At 38.7% G+C, this 20128-nt stretch overlaps 1 protein-coding gene across 11 annotated transcripts in view; it reads left to right on the top strand.

Moving 5' to 3' along the window:
* Window positions 1–20128, top strand: part of LOC139630484 (cadherin-22) — a 220045-nt gene that overhangs the window by 22469 nt on the left and 177448 nt on the right. For 9 of the 11 annotated variants that reach the window (XM_071493972.1, XM_071493976.1, XM_071493971.1 and 6 more), the window contains one exon: window positions 16219–16351. The exons of the other annotated variants lie outside the window; for them this stretch is intronic. The gene's annotated coding sequence lies outside the window, so the exon portion shown is untranslated. The remainder of the gene's footprint in view (window positions 1–16218; window positions 16352–20128) is intronic. 11 annotated transcript variants of the gene reach the window in all.

Here is a 20128-nt window from a genome sequence, read left to right on the forward strand (position 1 = left end):
ACTTCCACACACACCTCCCTCACCTACATTGTTAGATCAGGACGAGAAGGACAGGGATGAATGAATGAATTAGACCTCAACCAAGCTCTTCTCAGCATTTTCTTCAATCTAATATGCAGACACACATTCAATCCATGATATTGCTCTTTTGCCAACTACAGTCAACAGTTATATCATGGGTGGGGCTAGCTGGTCACTCCACACCATCTCATTTAATTGGATAGGTGTATATTAATACCCTAGAGTGATAAGAAAATTGAGTTATTTTAATATTTCATTTCTAAAAATATATTTTAAAACACATAGTTGAAATATACTGAGAAATAACAGAACAATTAACTAGGAGATAAACACATTAAATGCATTGATTTTGTTTGATGCAAGGGGACTGCAGATACATGTTACATGGTATGTTGTTGAAATTGTTCTGTGGTCTGCATTTCTGTTACAAATGAAACCCCTGCTGTGCATCACAATACATATACACTATATTGCCAAAAGTATTCACTCACCCATCCAAATATTTGAAATCAGGTGTTCCAATCACCTCCATGGCCAAAGGTGTATAAAATCAAGCACCTAGGCATGCAGACTGTTTCTACAAACATTTGTGAAAGAATGGGTCGCTCTCAGGAGCTCAGTGAATTCCAGCGTGGTACTGTGATAGGATGCCACCTGTGCAACAAGTCCAGTCGTGAAATTTCCTCGCTCCTAAATATTCCACAGTCAACTGTCAGTGGTATGATAACAAAGTGGAAGCAACTGGGAACCCCAGCAACTCAGCCACAAAGTGGTAGGCCACGTAAACTGACAGAGCGGGGTCAACGGATGCTGAGGCACATAGTGTGCAGAGGTCACCAACTTTCTGCAGAGTCAATCGCTACAGACCTCCAAACTTCATGTGGCCTTCAGATTAGCTCAAGAACAGTGCGTAGAGAGCTTCATGGAATGGGTTTCCATGGCTGAGCAGCTGCATCCAAGCCATACATCACCAAGTACAATGCAAAGCGTCAGATGCAGTGGTGTAAAGCACGCCGCCACTGGACTCTAGAGCAGTGGAGACGCGTTCTCTGGAGTGACAAATCGCGCTTCTCCATCTGGCAGTCTGATGGATGAGTCTAGGTTTGGCGGTTGCCAAGAGAACGGTACTTGTCTGACTGCATTGTGCCAAGTGTAAAGTTTGGTGGAGGGGGGATTATGCTGTGGGGTTGTTTTCAGGAGCTGGGCTTGGCCCCTTACTTCCGGTGAAAGGAACTGTGAATGCTTCAGCATACCAAGAGATTTTGGACAATTCCATGCTCCCAACTTTGTGGGAACAGTGTGGAGATGGCCCCCTCCTCTTCCAACAGGACTGTGCACCACTGCACAGAGTCCTGACCTCAACCCGATTCTCGTCCAACATCAGTGTGTGACCTCACAAATGCGCTTCTGGAAGAATGGTCACAAATTCCCATAAACACACTCCTGAACCTTGTGGACAGCCTTCCCAGAAGAGTTGAAGCTGTTATAGCTGCAAAGGGTGGACTGACATCATATTAAACCCTATGGATTAAGAATGGGATGTCACTTAAGTTCATATGCGAGTCAAGGCAGGTGAGCGAATACTTTTGGCAATATAGTGTATGTGTCCTCAAGTATGTTTGAGCCTTGGGTGAATAAGATAATTTGTCAGCCAGTCAGTGAGCATTGTTGTTTTTATAATGAAAATAGTAGGTAATTAATGTCTCAAAAGACAGATGATTAACCAGTGTCAAAGAAAATACTCAAATACCTACTTGAAACACCACAAAGCATCCATTAAATATAGTAAGATTATTATTTCAATGTAAAAAAGAAGCCACTTCCACCAGCTTCTTGCACGCACACTTCTTTTGCCTATAGCCTTATTCATACAGTATCTCCTGACGCTACACTGCAAAAGCTCTACAAAACATGCCAGATGAGACATTTGATGAAAGTGATATGTATTGATTTTTAATAAGGGACTTCTGCAGCTTTTAAGATATTACTTTCACAATTAATAGCATCAGCATTGAGCCATTAAGCTGAGTGTTGCTTTACACCTACTGCATTTTCCTCATTTGGCATTTTGATGATAATGGAATAAACTATCTTTGGCACTATTTTAGTCCTCCCTTAGTGATCAGCTGAGAAAAAGTCAGTTAACTTAAGTATAGTGTGTTTAATTTCATATGAGTTTTGTGCATAAGCCACGCTGACCACTGGCTCTGTGTAACGGAGCATTGAATTTATATTACAAAACATGAAAAATAAGAATATACTGTATTTGTGACTGCAATTTGTAAGCACAAATTTCCATAATGTCGGGGACACACTGCCTGCATTGGGTGTGCGTGCTACTGCCAGCTCTATCTTTCTATATAGAATTTGCCTTTAATAATAGCCATTATCAGGCTGCTTACAAAATACAAAATATATTTTCTAAGTTCTGATTTATTCTTGACAGAAAATTGCATTAATTACCACTGTATCCACATGTAGCTACTAAAATGCTAAAAAATATATTGATATTCTTTCATGTCTAAGATAGTGAAAAGTCAATTTTATGTAATATTGAGGGTATGTTGTCAATATGACTATCAGCAGGTCTTTTACCTGTCTATTTTTGCTGGGAACTGCACGAGGTGAGATGCTGAATCTCACCTCACGCATGTCATCATGCAAGACAGTGTATTCCACTCTAACCTGTTAACGAAATGAAAACCAAGACGTTCTGCAGCTGCCATGCATACGCCACACAGCCGGTGTGCTCCCAGCCTTACAGTATGCACATAATGTGAAGGTGAGTTAATTTTTTACTAAGAAATGCTCGGCACCCTCCAAGCTAGGGAAGCCCTCCAATAGTCCACCAAACATTAGTTTATGGGAAGAGTCTTAGTCGATCAAGTTTTGATTGGTCGGGTGATTGCAAAACAAAATCAACTCCATAGCGACCAGCTACACTCAGTCACTCAGTCAGTGACAGACAGACATCATTCACATGGCTGGTCCCTGCAACTATTAGTTAAAAATGTAACTGAGCGTCTTGGATTCCCTACCTGGCCAGATTCAGGAATAAATAAGATAAATGGGACTGGAGACAAACGGGAACAACAACTTCTTCATTTGTGAAATCAGTGACAAGCCGGACTCTGACAACAACTCCTGCCTTACGCCAGTCTTAGGGCAACTTGTAGGGGACACACGATCTCAAATATGACTAAGGCTGTCAAACAATTCATTTTTTCTTAGTGACGATTAATCGTAGAATTTCAATAGTTAATCACGATTAATCGCATATTTTATCACAAGATTACAATTGTATTATTTGTCTTCACCAACAACGATTCTGGCATTGGATTTAAACACTTTAGGTCTCCTGACACGCTACTTTATGCAGACTGGAACCGTCCCCCTTTTGCTCCCATAGACATGACTTGCCATGAAATGTCTTGCTCTGCCATCTAAAATCTTTGTAGGAAGTGTCTGTGGCAGCTTGGCAACAAGTAAGGGTGCGTCAAAGGGTCAAAATAGTAGCAGCCAAAGATTCTGGAACGTAGCGCTCCAGAATCTTTGGTAACAGCACCAGTGACGGTGTAAAATAAAGAATCTTTGGCAGCACGCAATTAAAACGATTTAAAAAAATAATGTGTTATGCTCGGCCTTTAATCTCATAGCGAGTAACGTGTAAATGCTGTCAGCCATAAATATGACATAACATTCTCTCTCAACCTTGGACTCAAACAGATGATATAAATATAAATAATTAAATTAATCTCATAAAGGTGCATTGACTAATGGACTAATAGCTTGAAAAAGGAAAATCTTAGGTTGGAGGTAGACCTGCTCCAAGCTCACTTTTCTGCACTAGCTTCCATTAGCCATGAAATTCAGATGAAGGCTAAACCCTGAACACATCTAACAATAAATGGATGAATTTCTGTCTGTCTGCAGTGTCGAGTGTGAAGATGTTTTGATGATGCTCTCGTGAAAGCTGCAAGCTGTGTATTTGCTCTTTTCTTTTGATGGATGAACACTTAAGCAACAAATGACTCTTGATAATAATGGCCACTATGTAATCTCCACCTCAGGATTTGGAAGCAGTTAAAACCTGAATGTGTTCAGTGAGCTGGTAAACATGGAAAAACTTCAGTAAAATGCTATTTATTTTCAACTGGCATGTACACATCTACACTTTCAATTAGTGTATTCTATTGTGATATTTAATGTTTCTCCTTGAAGGGGATACTCAGCGTGCTAGGCCCCTTTCCCAAAAGCATCTTAGGGCTAAGATTAACCAAGTCTACATTCTTTCAGTAGGGATGATCTTAGCATTAGGATCCTTTTGGGAAATGAAGGGTAAGTAGCTCTCAGAGAAATTTCTTGTAAAGTGAAAAAGGACTATAAAATTTTTACTACCTTTAATGGCTTAATGAAAACAGCATAGCTTTGTCATGAACTAGCCTCTAGCATTAAATGTCATTTAACGTCAACAGTATTGTTTTTTTTTACGTGCTACACTGTAGGGAAACTGTAAACATTTGCTTTTAATTACCAATGCCTTCAGATTCACATATACATAGGATATTTGTCTATATTTGGGTCATTATAGATAAATGCAGCCAAAAAAACTTCTTTGTACTTACTATGTACTGTATATCAGTACGGACTCCTACAGAGGAGTTATGCCTTTACAACCATATGATTTGTTAATCTTTGTCAGCATCTGCTTGTGTTGGCCAGCAGGAGCAGCCAGACCTGTGCAGGCATTCCCATCACTGGTCAAAGTGATAGAGGCTGACATTCCAGCATCTGGCAAATGTGAACTGTGTGCCATCTAGCCAATGTCAGCATATGCATCGCGCCAATGTCCCAGCAGGAGGATAAATAAGACCCTCAGGTGATTCTCTGTTCAGCCTCTTATTCTTTGCTGAGGAATTTTGGAAGAGAATTGGGAGATAAATGGAGGGTTGTCCAATGTTCCACCATCTATGTCATTTTCGGTCAGTGTGATAGCTTTGTTAGTGTATGCTGTAGGAACAATTGATATTTTCATGACAAATAAATTTAAGACATTTGATTTGTGCAACTTGACTTATCCCTCCCTTCACAGCTGCAGCAAGCTCATCCTTGCTTGCTGTGTTTTTTGTGCCTATTTTTCTGTTACTGTTTTTCATGGTATCATCAAGCATCATCAAGATGGTTGTATGATTGCACAGCTGGTCATGTGTGCACCATTTCCATTAAATCTAGGTTTAATTACATTAAACAACAGACTTTGGATGATTTGTAATTATGACTTGGATTTATAACTTGTAATTATGATAACTTTGATATAACATGAACACATCTGAACGATTTAGGGATGTGGACAGTGATTCAGAGGTCTGGATATTACTTTGCTTTTTCCAAGGCTTTTTCCACCTGTGTTACAGTATGTCCCGTATATCTTGGATCTAGTTGCCATTCCACTTGGATATACAGTTACCAAATAATAAGCAACAAAGGAAAATGATGTGAGATGCAGTTTACTTTTTGGGAGTATAATAGTTTTCGTTCAAAGCGACAAAGATAATTTCATTACTTAGTTTGTCAATTCATCTGAGCATCTCTGTGTTTTCTATTTGTTGTTATTTTCCAAGGACTTTGCTCTTTGTTTGCAGAGTAAAAGCCACATTCTTTGAAAACCTCATGGAGACAGTAAACAAGAGATGGTAAAGAAAAAGGCATGTTTGACAGATATCAAAATCAGAGCTTGAAGGAAAGTGGAGGGATGTCTAACCTTAAGGGCTTGTGTTGCAACAGTTGTCTGCACTTCCCTCCTTCCTGGATGATCTTAACTAAGTAATGACTTTGGACTTTGCACTGACTTGTAACACTGAATAATGAGGTGCGAAACGGAGTCAGAGGGTGGAGTGATTAGTGTTGACATTTTTGACAATTTATGTCAGTGATTTCACAAACACCAAAGAAGCCTCATGATATGATGATTATATGATAATTCATTTAGGGCTGGATGATTCCAGCCCATTCCTGTTCCAATAATTTGAATCTGCACTTTTGCATGTATAAAATGTCTACATCGTGAAAACTAATTAATGAGATACTTTTTGCACAAAAAGGGTTACTTTTGGTCAGATGTTACGTAGATGATAGCCGGCTACATTAGCTGTCGTGAATCACAGTGGTCTCATAAACTGATACCTCCTGCAGTTTATGGCACTGTTGTGACTCCAGCTGCCTCTGGCTATTTTGTTGTGAATTTAATGGATATGTTCGTGAGTAGCTGAAAAACAATTCTGCACACTGTCCTGTGCTTTTGATTGGTCTCTGGTAATGAGGTATCACAGCCCTCACAGTCTAGTGAGCAGTGTGGCGATCCTACTTTGTTCACTCTGTCCCTGCATGCCCAGGACAGCAACGCCAACTGTCATCAGATATCAGACTGATGTCCAGAGCAATGAGGAAACACAAACAGCAGGAGTGAACTGACTATTAAAGTGGAGAATGGCGCTCTACTTAGTTGATGCCGGCCATGTATGGGATATTTTTTTTTAACATGCATAGTGATGGCAGCATTGTGAGTCAAAAAATGCCACAGAATGAAAAATGCTCATCACAGTTTTCTAGAGATTTCTTCAAATGGGTGGTTTTGTCTGACCAACAGTCTAAAACTGACAGATGTTCAGTTTACTATCATGTTAGACAAGGAGAAGTAACAAATCCTCATGCAGGAAGCTGGAATCATGAAATGTTTTCTGCTTTTGCTTGATAAGTTACTGAAATGATTAATCATACAATCAGACTTGTAATTTATTGACTATTTGATTAATTGACTGATCCATTCAACATAATTTTAAGTCAAAAATAAAACATTCTGTAGTAACGATGAAATACCCTTGCCATATTTTGTTATGGTGATTGACCATTAATGTGGCAAATATATGATGCCAACAAACATGCAAAATGAATGACCAAATAAAACACTAGAAATGCCATGCGTTAACAATGATACTGACCCCAAATTTCCCCGCTTGCCCTTTCACAATATTTTCTGAAAAATTGTCTGCTCTCTAAGAGATAATGTTATTATCACTGCATCCCTTAGTAAAATGTTGTTTATTCCATTAATTACCATTCCTTTTTTGTATGCTGCACTGTAGCTGTGGGTGCTATCTGGCACATGCAGCCAGGCAGAGCCTGTAAAAACCCTTCTGGAAGATTCATAAAAGTATAAACCACAGGCAACTCCTCCTGAGGGCCTCCTAATGGGTCTGTGTCTTTCAGGAAGTGTTAAAATGTAAATTATGGAGAGTTTTATGCCTCTCAATGACAGCCTGGGGAACAGTGAGAGGGAGACCCGGGGTGGATCCTTATCATGGCAACAGATAACAAATATTCCAATAATCTATTTCAGCATTTGCCAATGGCCAGGATATACCTGCGGTAGTGTAACATAAAAGATACAGGACTGCAATAAAGGAGACACACCTTTTCACGTATAAGTCGTTGTATAAAGATAGACAACAATAATAAGTCAGGCTCCAGAGAGTTTATAAAGCCTCTGTGAGAGAAGATACTCATTTTTTACATCTTTACAAGGGAAGCTTCATAATCTCACAAGTACATTTATAGGCTTAAGCAGTGCTATAACACTCACACTTAGATTGCCTGGCTTGTCAATGAGTAGAATGAACAACTTAGTAGAGGAAGTGCTTTTCATTGAACAGTTGTGATGTTGGTGAGTGAAAGTTCCTCTCGAGATGCAGCACCAGTTATCAATGAAAAAAAGGCAATCACCCAGCTGCTGTCACACTATGAGGGAGTAAATTGTTTTAGTAAAATGTCTTTTACATGTGTTTAAAGGTTTAAGACCAGGTGTTTACTTGCTAAGTACAACAACAAAACATATATTACATTCACATTTTTCTGCATTTCATGCCACTAAATCTTTTTTTGTCTTTAGTTTTTTTATTGTATTCTTAAAGTATTATTATTATTATGACTTTCACTTTACAATATATAAACTACTGTGTGTTTATTTTATCTGACATATTTTATGTTACTTTCAAAGTTATAAATGAAGAGGAACTTGCCAACTAGTGAGCCTTTTTTTCTTGATAAGCCATTGCCATGGGCTAAATTCTTGAAATTTTACTGCATGAGTGGTGGTACCAGCTTAAGAGCTGTCAGGTGTAAAGTATGGCATAGTAATAAGTCTTTTTCTCCTACATCTGGCCACATTTGTGTCTAAGATGAATGTCAGTGTCAGCTCAGGGCCACGTATTTGAGTCTTTTAACACCACCTTTGTGAATATAAAATGTAGTGAGGCAGAATTCACTGTCTGCTCGCCTACTCAACTCATTTCAAATAAAAAATCTTAATGGTTTTACTAATGGCAATCATCTGCGATGGAAAAAAATTTCAAATTACCTTTGAAGAACCTGCATAAACTACCAGATGAAACACCAGGTATAAGCTGTCAGATTGGTGAGTGATTTGTTATTTGCCTTTAAAAAACCCTACTCCAGAAATGGAAGCCACTAATTTATAACAATTTGATTATATGGCACCAATACAGAGTTGAAAATTCTCATTATTCTTACCTGTAAACTTTCAGCCAATTCAAATCTGTTCTCCATGTGCAAAGGTTATCCCTAAGAAACACATTCCCACTTTGATGAATCTTTGATTTTGTGTTATCTTCTGAGCGAATAACAAAAAAAATCCCTCATTAACCAGAGTGAGCCAGGGGTGGGAAGGAGAGATGGAGGGATGGATAGAAGATTACAGGACTGTAGATAAAAACACACTTTTAATCAGAAGAGCCAAACAGGAGAGGAAGAGAGGAAACCTCAAGGAGATGAAGAGATCTTTGAAGTGACACTCTGGTCTTCTTGAAGCTGTTCTCTTGTCCAGAAGCAAATATGGAACTGCACTGTACATTTTGGACATTGCGTTGGGGATGCAGAGCAGTGTAGTTACACTGTAGGTTTCTGTCCAGAAAGCTGCTAAAATGTTAAAACAAAATGGTTTGATTTAAAAGTTATCACTGAAATCACATTGCTGCCAAGTGAAGGAACATGAGGTCCTCAGGAGCATGCCAGGAGTCATTTGCTGCTATACTTTTCAAGCAGATTAGCATGTTGGTTCCATCAGTCGGGGAAGTGTTGGCCTCTGGCATCATTGCAGATTGGCACAGGGAGATCAAGCTTGTAATATAAAGCATTCACTTCTCTATTCACTTGCTCTTCCCCCTCACATCATTGCATCTCACTTCTGTATCCAGACCGAAACTTTGCAAACTTTACACTTCTGTCTTCCTTAGTTACTGTTGCTATCCTTATACAGCCTTTATCCTTAAGAATATCATCATATCAAACTCAATTATGATACTAACTATGGCCATTAAATGTATTTACAGTAAGTATGTTTAATTTTCTGCCATTCCCATGTTGTACTGAAGTGTCATGTGCATGCACAGGGGATTTACAGGAAACAATGCTTGCAGACACTTGAAGAAACTCAAGACAATAGCATGTCATTTGTGTGATTATGCATTTATCATGTAGTGATATAATCCAGTATAGCTGCTCAAAGTTGTTTACTTCCCCCAGTGACCAACAGGCATGTCATTTTCATCAAAACCTTAGAGACTTGTATTATTAAGACCTTTTGTTGCCAGTTCAACCAGAACTGAAATCTTAAGGATTATAGCTTTAATTATATGATTTGCTTAATTTTAGTCTCCAGCTGATTAGTTAGAACTCCAGAAAGAGTGGTACTTAAACCCACAAATAAATCTTCCTATGGATATCAAAACTTCACATAAAAATATATGGGGCCTCTAAATTTAATTTAAGGAACCCAAACTAACTCATGTATTTTCTTCACTAACATTTACACACAACTTTGTTCGGCTCACTTTTCATGAATAAACTTTGAGATATAGTGTGGGATTCATGGCCATTGGGAGCAAAGAAAGAATCTCTAACACTAGTCCCTGTGTCTGCTCTCTGGAGGATAGTGCCAGACATAGTTCCTTTTTGTAATTGCTCCTCTTGTTTTCTGCAGGAAGGTCAAGAGTGATTCTGTCTTTCTGTTGAATTACAGTAAGTGGGACATAACAGAATTGGGCACCATAATCCTTGTTCATGTCTGAATTGCAACAGACAGGAATTGGAAGAAGTAAGATGAAAAAAAAGAAAGATAAAAATAAAAGAACATTTGTATACACACATGCACACAAATTGTGATTTTCACTCAGACCAGCCACTTATATCATCTTATTTGTTGCTCTGTCTTATTAAACCTGTAAAGATACTGGATTATGCAACAATAAATTAGGTTAGTATGATGTGCAAAATTCAAAATATTTGATTCCTGACACTTTTTTAGTGTAGTGTCATCCTTTAAATTACATTTATATATCCAAAGAGATTCATCCTGTATATACACTGGTTAGTCAACATGTCAGAATAAAACCTGTTGGTTATACCATGTGGTATCTTGTCCAGATTTGAGACCTGGATCTGGAATATGGTGGGACTCAAGGCAGTTGGTACCCTTTGGCTGCTCGTCCTTAGGCATAATGAGTGACAATAATCTGGAATATCAAGAGAAAGACATTGATGAAGTGGATACAACTATTAATATATGAGGAAATCAATTTATTATAGAAAAGAAAAGAAATCAAAATTAAATAAAAACAAAGCAAGCAAAAAAAAACAAAAAAAACAATAACAACGCAAAATATGCAGGTGACCTATGCCGATGCCCTTGCCTGCAACATTGTTAGATGGTGATATTTGGTTGAATGTCAGTTGTGAGAATTGTGAGAATACTGATATCAGCTGACGTTTACATTTTGTTGGTTTAAGTTGTGTTGTTCCGTAACCAAAATGCAATCCCCTCCAAATGTCTCATGCCAACGCCATCATGACATATAAAATACTGACATTGTAGTTGTGAACTAAATGTCACAGTGTCAATTAGCCAATCAACCCGATTTTCTATTCCATTAGAGTCCAACATCTTTCTGACGTTATATTGGCGCCTGATGCCTGCTGGGTTTCCACCATTTGAAAAGGTAACGTTAGGATCCCACAATCCCAGTATACAGAAAAACGAAGTCTGTTCTCCCAAACTGCAACCACTAGTAGCCAAGCCTGCAAACAAACCTCTTGGGTTAACGGTAGTTCAGTCCCCTGGGGTAGTTGCTCATATCTGCCTTCTCAGTCATTACCAGATATGACAAGAGTGAAAAAAGAAGAAGGAGATAGAGTGTGCAATTTCATATTTCATAGCAAAAGGCATGATGTCAGTTAAAATTCTGAAAAACTAATGAAAGTTGTTGACTCCGGCAATAAAGCCCCAGCATTGAAACAGTTTTCAAAACAGTGCTGACTCAGCTTTATGCAGAGTGGAAGGAAAAAGTAGAAAAGCAGCTTTACACACTTTGCCACCACAGCTGACATGTTGTCTAGCCGGCAGAGCCTTACATGAGCCACACGGCAGAACATGAGCCTAATTAGCATAAATGCTATAAGATTTTAGTGATTCAAAAATAGTTTATTTTTTAGAACCGTAACAAACCTTGTGATTTATGCGGGATTCAGTGCTACACTGAATATACCCCTTGAAATTCAAATTAAAGGTGCCGTGTGGAGTTTTCATGTTTCCATTCAGAGGTGCTCACCATAACACACAGTGTGTGTCCTTGAGGGCTACCAAACATGCTGAATGTGTTTCCTTCATCATTAATATTAAATGAATATATTGATATTTACTTATATCGATTAATATGAAAAAAATATTGGGATAATATTTTTAGCCATATCGCCCAGCCCCTAAGTCAGCCATCATTTTAATGTGCATTTTCATCATTCTTTCATTAATAAACTGCTGAATTCTTGAACTGAATGAGTTTACTCAGCACTGCAGGACTGTGTTTCTGGATCAGGAAGACTCTTTGTAGGTACCACTTTATAGGTGTCTTTATTACACAGTGTCGGCCTGCTGTTCCCATTTCATTTTTTATTTTTCATTTGGTGCATGTAAACTTTTGTGAGACTTGTTTTATGTAGAGGCGCTTTACACTGCATGCTGTGCTAACACTCTGACAACTGTTGTATTGAAATAATGCAAGGATGCTGTCGACACATTACAATGACAAAAATGTATGCATGTAACTCATGTTACTGCAGCATAATTGTCTTAGAAATGCTTTTTTCGCATGATGAATGTGCCAATATTTATTGTTCAGTGGCTTTACTGCAATAATAATGTGTTGCACAATAACATAATATTTGGCGCTCTACATACTGCAGTAGTTAAAACTGCTCATTATGTGCTGCGTGTATACTCAAGATCATCTTTATGCCCTTGTACCAACGATACACTTAACCTTTCATCAGTAATATACAGCTATGATTGTTATAGAGCATTCATAAATAATTCGTATTTGAATGGAACAAGAGCAAGACTGCTCTGGCAACATAAAATATCTCATAAACATCTGCTTATCTGTTTGCACAATTTCAAGGACAAACCCCCTGAGGTTAACTACCTAATTTTTAAGCAGGGCAGTAAATAACTGAGACATAAATAAACATGAACAAACATTTAAAGACAAGAAACAAAATAGACGTGAAAAAAAGGACAATATTTAAACAAAATACAAACTTAGTAGTAGTGATAATAGTGATAGTGTACTACTGAATTAATGCTCCATTTAACAACAATGGGCATAACAGTAAACTTAAACAGGGAATGAATTTGATTAGCTTTGAAATTAAGTATTCACATCCTTTGGGAGAGTAACCTTACCCTTGTAAGATAACATTTGTATACACACACGCACACAAATTGTGATTTTCACTCAGACCAGCCACTTATATCATCTTATTTGTTGCTCTGTCTTATTTAACCTGTAAAGATACTGGATTATGCAACAATAAATTAGGTTAGTATGATGTGCAAAATTCAAAATATTATTATATATATTTTTTAGTGTAGTGTCATCCTTTAAATTACATTTATATATCCAAAGAGATTCATCCTGTATATACACTGGTTAGTCAACATGTCAGAATAAAACCTGTTGGTTATACCATGTGGTATCTTGTCCAGATTTGAGACCTGGATCTGGAATATGGTGGGACTCAAGGCAGTTGGTACCCTTTGGCTGCTCGTCCTTAGGCATAATGAGTGACAATAATCTGGAATATCAAGAGAAAGACATTGATGAAGTGGATACAACTATTAATATATGAGGAAATCAATTTATTATAGAAAAGAAAAGAAATCAAAATTAAATAAAAACAAAGCAAGCAAAAAAAACAATAACAACGCAAAATATGCAGGTGACCTATGCCGATGCCCTTGCCTGCAAAATTGTTAGATAGTGATATTTGGTTGAATGTCAGTTGTGAGAATTGTGAGAATACTGATATCAGCTGACGTTATAAAAAGCAGACAAACAAGGTTGCCAGTTTGGGCCGCCACTAGTGACAGTTATCCTTGTACTCTTTCACATTTTGGTCCTTTGAGAGAGTAAATGGGATCTACTGACAATGTTTACCCACAGGCCATCCAGATCTAATCAAGAGGTGAAAAATGCAGAAGTAAATGAAAATGCCACAAATCTTGTACTGCACCACTGCTTTGCCACTGCTGTTTTAAATAGATCAATTGCCTCAGCTCGCATTGTCAGGCCCTTAATGTCCTCCCCGCAGGCTTGTGGTTTAGCTCTTTAGTCCCATAAAAATAGACTTGATGGATGGCATTGCAGCACTGTGACAGAGGCAAGGGAATCCCCAAACTGCTCCCACTCTCCACACTGAACCCCACTCTCCACCACCACCACCAATCCATCCACCTCGGTTGGCAGGCTGTTATTCAGCATTTTGCCAGGCTCAGTTTGGCTTTTTTTGTTTGATTGAATCACATGTCCAGTGTAGTCAGGGGTTCTTACGAGGGTCAGTCTGATGGAGGCGCAAAGTCAATCTTTTGTAGATGAGGAGATTGTAGCCAAGAGGCATGGGAGAGAGAGAGTGGGACAGAAACAGAGAGAGACAGAGGCAGCTAAAGATCTTGTATCAAGAGAGAGTAAGGTTTGGACGAAGGTAACAATGTGTGTGCTCATTTGTACCATATTTTACTCAATTGCTGCCTCATTTTTAAATAATAGATCCCTCTTTCAATCACCATCGGTGGTTTGAGAGATATTGATCGGCCATCTGGTATTCTCAAGCCAAAGGCTAATATCCGCTGTTTACTACATATAAATCTTCAGTTGGGTACACTAAATAATGCAGTGCCAAGCTGGGGAAGCGAGAGTGAGAGAGCAAGAGAAGGCAGATGAGGCTCCATAAGGCTCATACAAATAGAAAATGCTCCAGATCTGCCAGTGATCATACTAAACTGAGACATTTGTCTCTGTTGGTTCTGTCCTGCTGTGCCTGCTTTGGGACGATTAAACTCCAGCCGACATCAGCTTGTCCAGGAGCAGATGAAACCTTTTTAAGCCACACTATGAAAAATGAGTGGGTGCAGAAGTGTTTGCTTGTAGTTTTGGTTCGACATTACTCAGTGTAGGACACATTATTCTACTCAGGCCAGTCAGTATGAAGTATTGAAACAATTGCCCCTTGGGAAAACCTCTACAGGCTCTGACTTTTAAAGGAAATTGCAAATACACCATTGATGATATAACACAGGCTTTCCCCCTATTGTATTTCAAATAAAAGATGTGAAAGTGCAAAATGCCAAGATCTCAAGACTCTTATGCATTCAGTTGTGTTTTTTTTAAACTTAAAAAAAGTAGTTTGAGAATGTGTTTTTGTGGCCTTTGGTGCAGATAAAGCGGATTTGAAAGTGACAAAATGTAGTCCTTATCATCTCACATTCACAGACAGCCAAAACAAGGTTTATACTTTGATCAAATCAAATTTTAACTCCACAGCCCAATATGTAGAGTAACTGAAGCCCTTTGTGCAAAAACTCTGGAAGGCCTCTCATAAGCAGTTCTGCCATTTCTCTCGCATGGAACATAAATCAGCTGCCTGCATTGTATGGGAGGTGTTAGGGGTCAAAGGCAGCAAAATATCCTGCTGAGACCAGATGATTACTTCAGAAGATATGTAAGCAACAGCCTTAGGCAGAGGCCCACCTGGTTATAGCTTCAACGTGCACTCTGAATCCAAATGACTATGAAAATAACACAGATCTCCTCAGTGCAGTATAATCATAGGCACGCTCCACTTGATGATGATTCTATTGTGTTTTCATTACCATCTCAGAATTTTGGGTTCGGCTCTTTAATGCACATCAGTGTCTAAATATTTTCTAATTTTCTCTCATTCTTTGTGGGCCTGACCCAGTGTTTCCATGGCCATTTCAAGGCGAGCTAATGCATCTTCTCCTCTGATCCCCTGTATGTTTAAACTCTCAAAACAAGCCCTATGTGTCATTTACTTTTCAAATTATATTAAATGCATCAGACCATGGGGTGTATTGATTATTTAAAAGCACCACTGGATGAAATAGATGTGGCAGCAGTGAGAAGGAGCAGAGGGCGAGCTGCATAAAACAACCAATTATATCATTCTTTACCTTCGCTTGCTGCTCTGGATTGTGGACTGAAATTATAGCTATTTAAAACATTACACAAAAAGCAACAATGCCCTGGGTGGAATATGGATTGATATTCTGGTACATTTTGTTCAAGAGTAACCCATTTCTTTTAGTTATTATCTGTGATTTTTGATGCTTCTGAAACTGAATATAAGGTCAATGAATAGCAGGAATGCAGGGATTTTTTTTCTTTCCCCAAGGCACTTTTACATGATGGAGACCTTTTCCATTTTCAGTGTAAGATTTCTCCCACACACTTGTTACTGAGAATGTTCAGGTACTGAAAAGCCTATTTGAGGGTGAAGCCTCAACCCAGATGAAAAGGTGGAGCATGAAACTTTGAAACACAACAAACAAGCAGGCAAAAATATGAAGCTCATATCTCTGTATGGTATGACACCCTGAAACAGCCATCAAGCAAACGTGAAAAAGTAATATAAAATAAATATTGAGGCTACCTGTTCAAAGCATTGCCAGTGGTCACAGTGGCACAGTGTTGAAAGAAAATCTTAATACAGGATGTTCAGCTGAAGCATTAGCCATTTTTTCACCCCTGAACTCCTGGCTATGTGATCCCTCAGGAGTCGCTGCCAGCGGGCAATGGTGCAGCAGTGGCTGTGTTCTGCTTCCTGGACTGGAGTGAACAGGAGGAACGCTGTGGATATGAGGTTGCTGGACTATCAGGCGGCACACAGCACTGACTTTGACGGCCTGGTGTGTGACTACTGGCATCACTACACAGACCAAGTACCATCAACACACACCACATGGCACGGCACACCGTCACAGTGTAAAATCACTTTGTAGTCAGCATGCATCATACCCTAGAGGCATGTGTATGTGTGTGTGTGTGTATGTGTGTGTGTGTGTGTGTGTGTGTGTGTGTGTGTGTATGGTGTGCTCTGTGCCCCTGGGCTCATGGGTGCTGAAGGGGAAGGTTAAGCTGTAGCCAGATGTTGCAAGACACTGCTCCAATAGAGTCCCCAGTGTGAGCAAAGAGGATTACGGAAAGGGCTTTCATGACTGTTGCACTGTCATATTTACACTTGTCCCAGGTTTTTGAACTTTTATTTGGGCAAAAAGCAAACAAAGAAACCAAACCTAACAGTGTTCATCTGCCTGTGAAGAAGGGTGCATGATACAGCGCTGTGGTTCTTTTGTCCTCAGTTTTTGCAAATCTAAAGATCTTTTGTTCCTAATCAATACATATCAACAGTGTATTTTATTTTTTACAGTTTTTAAACTAATTGGTATGGATTACTATACTGTTCACTTTAATCATATCTTTACATTTAAATGTACACATGCACAATGATTGTTGTTCAGAATTGGCACAAATATCTAAAAAATGAAACAAATAAAATACCACAGAAAAGTAAGGGAGTTACAAAGCTTTATAGCTTTGTGTTTATAGGATTTCAGTTTACAAAACTGAAATTTCAGTTTACAAAACTGAGATTGAAAAGATGTGTTAGCGCTTATGTATGGTAAGGATTCTCATCGACTAATTACCCATCATGCCAGGCCGAACTGCTTTACATCTTTGTGCTCTTTGGTGTAGTTTTCCTGCTCTTGGCAGAGTGTGATAAGAGGAACTTGGCCTGTGGGATCCTCTGACCTTTGCACCTTTCCAATGGGTATGAGGATGAGCACCCTGAGCTTCGCCGGCCCTCGTGGGCTCTGATAAGGGCCGTCTTGGCATCAAGGAGGAAAGTTATCGGGGGTTGGGTGGCCATTGTGACACCTTGTTGCAAAGATAACGAGACCCCCTTGTGATTACGAAGTGTCAGATCAGAGGATTTTATGAACCTGTGTTGGATTACAGGCCCTTCCCTATAGCACTCTTGGGTTGGTTCTCTGGAATGTCGCCTGGGAAGAAGAGGATTATACATACTGGGAAATCATATGGAATTACAGGGCTGTACTCAGTGGTTATGGCATACAGCTAAGTGTAGCTAGCTGGGTTGTGGGGAGCGGATGAAAGAAGGTAGTGAAAAAAATAACTGCTGGTAGAGAGGGAGAAAGTCAGAGAGAGGAGGAGTGATTATGTTTTTTTTCTATATTGTGGCTTTTCTCATGCATGCCATCTTCAGCTTTTACAGTTTGCAGTCCAAGGAAACGGTAACCAGTGGGCCCAAGGCTTAAGGGGATAATAGAGAAGTGGTTAGCCACATGGTGTAGAAGTGGCTGTGATGAAACATTGAATGACAAAATTACAGAAGGGTAGAAGAGTTTCAGGAGACTGGCATGTATTTGAGTATACCCTCTTTTTCTTGACAGCTTGACTTTTTTTCACAGAAAAACACCTGAATTGGAATAATTAAATACAGCATAGCACTTTATTTTGTGGAAACAGGCAAACATACAAGCAATTTGATTTGTGGCATTTGATAAATTGCTTGTCTACACGTCACCATGTGAAGATTCAAAATGAGTTAACTACTGCTACTAATGAGATAACTACTATATAAATAAACATAACACTAACTGTGAAAATTAGTTTTGGACATGAAACTTTATAGATAAAAATTAAAGTAATCTTTTATTTAAAAAATAGTAGATTTTTAAGTAATTATGATTTTAAGGGTGCAATCATTACTCATTTTGGAATATTAAATTAAATAAAGTTCAGGTATAATTTTTTCCAAAACAGAAATTGCATTTTGAAATGAGGGCTGGCATGTATTTGATTAAAGACAGAACTTAATTTCATATTCTGCTTGTTGTCGGCACTGTCAGGGCTCCACAGTCAGTCAGTTTTTCTATCATAAAAATCAACATGAACTTAACCAACTTAATCAAGATTCATCGTTTGCCTGCAATAGTACACAGTGGTAATGTGCAGAGCGTATGCATAATCTCTGGACTCAAACAGGATAGAGCAATTTTTTTTCCCTTGGATAATAGATGGAGACAGGACTAAAGATAGAAGTCTGGTTCATGTTGCCAGTGTGGTGTCTTAGCTGTCTGTGCTGCTCACACAGTGTGACTGTGAATGCCAAGTGGAGCTGAGAGCAGGACCTTTGATCTTGCAAAGCATGCCTTTAAAGGGTACGTCAAACTCACTGGAGTGTACATGGCAAATCTGACATAGATGATGTTAGTATTTTCCTTTATGCTGCATGTCAATTATTTCTTCAAATGCTAACTAATTAACTGTATACTGTATATTGTAGCGATAGTTGAGGTGAAGTTAAAAAAAAGAACATCTCTCAGTCTAAAGCAACTCAGTGCAACAGTACCACAAACCTCAAAACTCAGTGTGGCGTTCAATCAACACCTCTTTGATGCGCTCACAACAAAAACTGCAAAAACAATAGAACTTAACAGTGGTAGGATTTTTTGTATGTCTGTTGCATTGGATTGCATTAGACTGTATAGCTGCACATTGTATCCCCGCAGAAATTATGTATAATCAGCCATACATTCCAAATATATTTTACTATATAATATACTATAATATAATGCTTATTTATTTAGCAAGCATTAATAAATATTCATTGCAGTTTTCCGCAGCCAAAAGAGAAAAAAAAAAGGTCTACGATGTCACATCGATGTGCTGCTGCAGAAATAGGAATAAGTAACCTCGTGTCCTCTTTTCATTCTCTCTACAATATTTTAACTCTCTAAAGACACTACATCACGATTCAAATCTGTCAAGTGAACTTTTTGTTTCACTGGGATACAGTTGTGCTCGAGTGGAATTTTACGATGCAGTTTTACCTAGTCTGTCTCCAACTGATGATGAAACTTTGACACAAACACTAATATTTCAATGAAATGCAAATTTGATAAACTCATAAAAATTTTGTCTTAGTAAGTCTGTCATAATGTCTAGAATGTCAACAGTGTGTGTGCTGAGGTGTCCATAGAAGCTTTAAACCTCTCTCCTTAAGTAATGGTTGGAGTTGATGTTTGATCCAGTAAATCAACATTCTGCTCTGACTTTTCTGAAATTGCTTCTTGTTCTGACCCACACTTTGAGTGTTAACAGGTTTGAATGCCTCACCCCTTTTATCCCACACTAGTCACACACACAGACTCACAAAACACAAGAGACATAGGGGGAGATGATGAATATCAAGTAGAAATAAGATGATTATCAAACTGAGGTCTTTTTTTCTTTTCCCTCCATCTGCGGTAGCCCTCAAACCCTCCATCTACCAGCAAGCCATGATCCTCTGACAGTAGCAATCATGACCCATTGAAAATGTCCCTCTCATCAGAAAATGGCAGCATGCAGAAATCTATAAAAGGTTTTAATGTTGTGGGGGCTGCCATGATTGCTCAGGCTTTTATCTGTTATTCACCAGATCACAGTGTTCCACTCCCTCCTGCTTGTCTCTGCCAGCCAATGACAGGCAGAGACCATTAGGTGTAATGGCAGCTCCATTGTTGCAGGTAGATAGCCCATATCTTATCGATACTAATTGTATCTGCTTGACAGAGATAGTTTCTCCCTACCTCATAATTTGGCTGTTGTCTTCTTTT

The sequence above is a fragment of the Trachinotus anak genome, unplaced genomic scaffold (genome assembly GCF_046630095.1).
Source record: "Trachinotus anak isolate AG129_WGS33_773 ecotype Australia unplaced genomic scaffold, CSIRO_AGI_Tana_v1 ptg000013l, whole genome shotgun sequence".
Classification (NCBI taxonomy): Eukaryota; Metazoa; Chordata; class Actinopteri; order Carangiformes; family Carangidae; genus Trachinotus; species Trachinotus anak.